Raw genomic sequence first — 7,185 nt, 5'->3', positions numbered from 1 at the left:
TATTTTTGTGTTTTCGTAAATGTATGTAGTATATACCTATACAGTTCTTTATCTACTCCATATCATTTATACTCGTGTGTTTTTAAGTATAGTCGGCATGCATGTATACACGTTTATGTACGTATGTATATGCACACATAACCAGTTTATAAGCAGCAATTTTGGCGCAATTCGGTAATATGTATAAAAATATAATACACCTAATGGGATGCCACGTTCTTTATTAAGAATATTAAATGAATAAGAAAACTATTATGAAAAAACGGTCCTTTTCGGGACCACAATTCGTTTAACGAAAAAGATCAAACATTTTATTGGAATATTTATGCGTAAACATATATGTGTAGATATTTTTGTGTTTTCGTTAACGTACGTAGTACATACATACAAACATACATATGCATTTCTTTATCTACTCCACATCATTTATACACGAGCGTACAGTCAGTAGGCATGTATACACATGTATGAGTGAATATGTATAAATAACCAGTTTATATGCCGCAGTTTTGGCGCAAATATACATGCGTCTATTCACATTCGATAATATGTATGAAAAAATAACACATTTAGTGAGAAATTATTTAAATCTCTTTGTAAATGTATTTTGTCGTCCTGAAAAGGACGGTTTGTTTGCGTCGGTATTTATAATTATAATTCGCCTATATTTTTCACTTTATGCTTTCTTTTCGGTCTTCTTTGGCAAAAGTACAGCTTGAATATTAGGCAAAACACCACCTTGAGCAATAGTTACACCGGACAACAATTTATTCAATTCTTCATCGTTGCGGATGGCCAATTGTAAATGACGTGGGATGATTCTTGTCTTTTTGTTATCACGAGCAGCATTACCAGCCAATTCAAGAACTTCAGCTGCTAAATATTCCATAACTGCAGCTAGATAAACTGGAGCACCGGCACCAACACGCTCAGCATAATTGCCTTTGCGCAACAAACGATGAATACGACCAACTGGAAATTGAAGACCAGCACGATTTGAACGGGACTTTGCCTTTCCCTTAACTTTACCACCTTTACCACGGCCTGACATTTTCACTGCTATAGATTGTTCACTTCACTACACGACAAAGCACTGTACTGTATTATACTCAAAGTATAAGCACACTATTCACTGATACACAAAATGTGCGCTGCTTATATACTTTTTCGCTATGCTGAGCACCAACCCTTATGCTGTGCTGTTGAGCATCGTGTGTGTACTACTACTTCGTATTGTCTCGCCGTTTATCAGAGAGTTGGTCGGCAAATATACACTAAAGCATGCACATGACGCATGGTAGGTATAATAAGTGACAAATAGTGTGAGTGAAAATAAAATCATAAAATCGTCAAAGTTGTGAAGAAATTAAAATGCCGCCAAAAACTAGTGGAAAAGCAGCGAAGAAAGCCGGTAAGGCTCAAAAGAATATTACTAAAAATGATAAGAAAAAGAAGCGTAAGAGGAAGGAAAGTTATGCCATCTACATCTATAAAGTGTTGAAACAAGTACATCCTGATACCGGTATTTCATCCAAGGCCATGAGCATTATGAATAGTTTTGTGAATGACATCTTTGAGCGCATTGCTGCGGAAGCGTCGCGTTTAGCTCACTATAACAAACGTTCAACCATCACCAGTCGCGAAATTCAAACTGCTGTACGTTTACTCTTGCCCGGTGAATTGGCCAAACATGCCGTCAGTGAAGGTACCAAAGCTGTTACCAAATATACCAGTTCCAAATAATTTTTCCAACTGAACTAAAGGTATATAAATATATTAACAAAACAAGGCCCTTTTCAGGGCCATAAAATATAAATTAACAAAGAGAATGAAAAAATGTCTTAATTAATATCTCTACATATCGCACCCTAAATACAAAAGGGTCACAACTCAAAATTTTCCAAACTCGAGCTTGACTTGTTTACAGTAGCACAGAAAACAAACTATGTGACATATCACGCTGAAATTTGCCATGTAAGCTTATAACAGTCCTATCAAAAAACAAAAAATTTATTTTTGCCATATGTCATTCGCGGACCGTTTTATTGATAACGTTTCGTTCATATTTGAGCAGAAGGAACATTTTGAGTTGTGTCCCTTTTGTATTTAGGGTGCGATATGTATGTATGCACATTGAAATTAATTTTAAAATTCCTTAATATTGAAGAATATGTTCATATGGTTTCATTAGTCTATTAAATATGATTTTGTTGAACTACTTGGTTTTTATTTTTTTAATGTTTTCTACACACTGTAAGGAATAAATTCACTTTTGATCTTTTTGTTAAGAGATTTTGTAGCCCTGAAAAGGGCTTATTATTAATTTACCATGAAGGTTCCGTTTATAACTCACTTACAAACACCGTAAATTATTTACTTTTTACCTGCTGCTGTAGGTTTTTTTGCGGCTGGCTTTTTATTAGATGCAGACTTCTTGGTTTTAGCAGCAGTTGCTTTTGCTTTAGCTGCTTTTGGCTTAGCAGTTGCAGATTTGGCTTTAGTTGGTTTCACTTTTAATGCACCACCCTTTTTTGCATCTTTCGCCTTAGCCTTTTCAGTTTTCTTCTTTTCAGCTGTTTTCTTACTGGCAACAGATTTTTTTACCTTTTTCTCACCACTTGCCGCCTTTTTGACTTTACTCAATGATTTTTTCTTTGATGCACCACTATCTGCTGCCTTCTTTTTAGCCTTAACCTTCTCTGCTGATTTTACGGCTTTTGATTTCAATTTTCCCTCGCTTGATTTACTGGCTGCAACTGATAGTTTGAATGAACCGGACGCACCTTTTCCTTTGGTTTGAATTAATTTGCCACTTGTAACAGCCGATTTCAAATAGCGTTTAATGAATGGTGCCAATTTTTGGGCATCACATTTGTATGTCGCACTAATATATTTCTTAATCGCCAAAAGTGATGAACCGCCACGTTCCTTTAAATTCTTAATTGATGCGTCGACCATTTGTTGTGTTGGTGGATGGGTAGGGGCAACCGACGGCTTTTTGGGTTTAGCTGCCTTAACCTTTTTGGCAACAACTTTCTTTTCAGCAATAGTAGCAGCAGTAGCTACTGGGGAGCTTACATTCACAACAGCAACTGAATCAGACATCTTTATTTATATATTGTAGAATAAAACCTCAATTCAAATTCCACGTATGTATGTATTATACACTTTAAACACTTCACTCACTTTATGCACTGTACGCACTACACCAATAGAGCACTGGTAAATAAAGATAATTTCTGGAATTCAATATGTTGTTTAACTCTGTTTAAAATTTGAGAAGCAGAGCGAAAAGATGATAATCAAATTTTCACGTTCCAGTGCTATTTAGTGCTGCTATATGACAAACTTTAAGATTTATTTAATTCACTAAAATTCACTGAATTTACTAATTCAACAAATGAATATGTAAAACGATAGTATGCATGTGTCACTTTCATATCAACATACTTAAATTGGAATAAAATCAATATTTTTCTTGTAACGAGTGTTTTAGTCGAAACTTTGTACTCAAAATATTAAATTTTCGCTAGTTTTAGTCGATTTTCTTAAAACTCCTTAATATAAATCAATTATTACTATTGAAAATATAAAATATATCAAATTATCAATCATCTAAACATTTTATTTTATATATTACTTAAAATAATATGTTTGAATAAATAAAATTAAATATCTCCATGGTATCACCAGAGCAATTCTCAGTGGCGTTAGTTGGATGCATGAAATAATCCAATATTTTGATGAATATTGAACACTTTAATTTTGGTTGAAATGAATGATGGTAATGAAATAAATAAATCTCACTAATGTGAATTATGTAAATTTTATTTTAATATAATACTTAATTTTTTGATATTAATGCAAATATTCACTAATCAATTGCGTTTTTAAATATATATATATATATATATATGTGTGTGCATACAAAATTTTTTATTTAATTAATTAAATATTATTTTAATTAATAAAAAAATTTTACTTTTTCTTTAAAAAATTTGCAATATGTGTCAAAGCAGGGTACAAAATTCCCATATGTACATACATACGTGCTTACATACGCGTATACAACTTGTATGCTTGGCGAAGGCAAAAGGCAAAGGTAGTAAGAGTATGATTGTATTCCAAAGTTAAAGAAATAAATATAAAAATATAATTTTAACTACATATATATTTTTAAAAAGTTGTATTTATTTAGCGAAAAAAAATTATTTAAAAATTAAATATTATATATCACGTTAGAGGCCTGGGTGTTAAAATACAGTCATAATCTATTTAGTTGTATAATGAGAATGTACATATGTACTCGTGCACATCGAATATAGAATCACAGAATTGTGAGTTTGTTTAAAATCTTAATTGTACAAAATTTTGAGTCTTTGTTAAAATAATATTGTGGTCCTGAAAAGGACCGTTTTTATGTTTTTTAAATATGAACGCAAGAAATTATTTAACCGCCGAAACCGTATAAAGTACGGCCTTGTCTCTTTAAAGCGTACACAACATCCATAGCTGTAACTGTTTTCCTTTTGGCATGTTCAGTATAGGTAACTGCATCACGGATAACATTCTCCAAAAATACTTTTAAAACACCACGGGTTTCTTCATATATCAAACCAGATATACGTTTTACACCACCACGACGAGCTAAACGTCGAATAGCTGGTTTAGTGATACCTTGGATGTTATCACGTAAAACTTTGCGATGACGTTTGGCGCCACCTTTTCCCAATCCTTTACCACCTTTGCCGCGACCAGTCATTTTTTAGTATTTACTATTTGCACAAGTAAGAATTTAACACTTTAACACTGTGACACTTCACCACCAATGAAATAACAGAAGCGAGAGCACATCTATTTATACCAAAATCTCACAACTGCAATACCCAAGACAAAAGGTACACCATACATCTATCTCGCTTTAACACATACCTACATAATACATGGACTTATGAAACGTATTAGAGGAAATTGCGACTTAAGATGTGAACGTCATACAATTTGTTATTAGTACAGTGTATAGTTAGTACAGTTCTGTAGTGTTCAAGTGTGGGAAAATAATAAAGTGAGTAGTGAGTAGTGAAAAATGGCTCGTACAAAGCAAACAGCCCGGAAATCGACTGGTGGAAAGGCACCACGTAAACAATTGGCGACAAAAGCTGCACGCAAAAGTGCACCAGCAACTGGTGGAGTTAAAAAGCCACATCGTTATCGTCCAGGTACAGTGGCGTTGCGTGAAATTCGTCGCTATCAAAAGAGTACCGAATTATTGATACGCAAATTGCCATTCCAGCGCTTGGTTCGTGAAATAGCGCAAGATTTCAAAACAGATCTACGTTTCCAAAGTTCTGCTGTTATGGCTCTACAAGAAGCAAGTGAAGCATACTTGGTTGGTCTTTTTGAAGATACCAATTTGTGTGCCATCCATGCTAAGCGTGTTACAATTATGCCAAAAGATATTCAATTGGCCAGACGTATTCGTGGTGAACGTGCTTAAATCAATAAGAAAACTTACAAAAAATCGGTCCTTTTCAGGACCACAATTTGTTAAACGAAAAAGATCAAAAATTTTATTGAAATATTTATGCCTATATATGGACCTGTTCGTAAATGCAAAAATTGGCAACGCTGCAACTCATAAGTGGTCGAAAATGCAACAATGCAGTATATTGTGCGCAAATAGCAGCAAAACACAAATCATAAAAATGGCTGATGCAACAGATGTGTGCTGATTAGCAGTGGCAGTGCAGAATAATCATATTATGCAGCGCAGTGATGCATTTACGAATAGGCTCTATGTGTAGATATTTTTGTGTTTTCGTAAATGTATGTAGTATATACCTATACAGTTCTTTATCTACTCCATATCATTTATACTCGTGTGTTTTTAAGTATAGTCGGCATGCATGTATACACGTTTATGTACGTATGTATATGCACACATAACCAGTTTATAAGCAGCAATTTTGGCGCAATTCGGTAATATGTATAAAAATATAATACACCTAATGGGATGCCACGTTCTTTATTAAGAATATTAAATGAATAAGAAAACTATTATGAAAAAAACGGTCCTTTTCGGGACCACAATTCGTTTAACGAAAAAGATCAAACATTTTATTGGAATATTTATGCGTAAACATATATGTGTAGATATTTTTGTGTTTTCGTTAACGTACGTAGTACATGCATACAAACATACATATGCATTTCTTTATCTACTCCACATCATTTATACACGAGCGTACAGTCAGTAGGCATGTATACACATGTATGAGTGAATATGTATAAATAACCAGTTTATATGCCGCAGTTTTGGCGCAAATATACATGCGTCTATTCACATTCGATAATATGTATGAAAAAATAACACATTTAGTGAGAAATTATTTAAATCTCTTTGTAAATGTATTTTGTCGTCCTGAAAAGGACGGTTTGTTTGCGTCGGTATTTATAATTATAATTCGCCTATATTTTTCACTTTATGCTTTCTTTTCGGTCTTCTTTGGCAAAAGTACAGCTTGAATATTAGGCAAAACACCACCTTGAGCAATAGTTACACCGGACAACAATTTATTCAATTCTTCATCGTTGCGGATGGCCAATTGTAAATGACGTGGGATGATTCTTGTCTTTTTGTTATCACGAGCAGCATTACCAGCCAATTCAAGAACTTCAGCTGCTAAATATTCCATAACTGCAGCTAGATAAACTGGAGCACCGGCACCAACACGCTCAGCATAATTGCCTTTGCGCAACAAACGATGAATACGACCAACTGGAAATTGAAGACCAGCACGATTTGAACGGGACTTTGCCTTTCCCTTAACTTTACCACCTTTACCACGGCCTGACATTTTCACTGCTATAGATTGTTCACTTCACTACACGACAAAGCACTGTACTGTATTATACTCAAAGTATAAGCACACTATTCACTGATACACAAAATGTGCGCTGCTTATATACTTTTTCGCTATGCTGAGCACCAACCCTTATGCTGTGCTGTTGAGCATCGTGTGTGTACTACTACTTCGTATTGTCTCGCCGAAGAGTTGGTCGGCAAATATACACTAAAGCATGCACATGACGCATGGTAGGTATAATAAGTGACAAATAGTGTGAGTGAAAATAAAATCATAAAATCGTCAAAGTTGTGAAGAAATTAAAATGCCGCCAAAAACT

Source organism: Anastrepha obliqua, chromosome 5 (assembly GCF_027943255.1).
Source record: "Anastrepha obliqua isolate idAnaObli1 chromosome 5, idAnaObli1_1.0, whole genome shotgun sequence".
Taxonomy (NCBI): Eukaryota; Metazoa; Arthropoda; class Insecta; order Diptera; family Tephritidae; genus Anastrepha; species Anastrepha obliqua.
The sequence above is the reverse complement of the archived record's forward strand: the minus strand, read 5'-3'. Positions refer to the sequence as shown.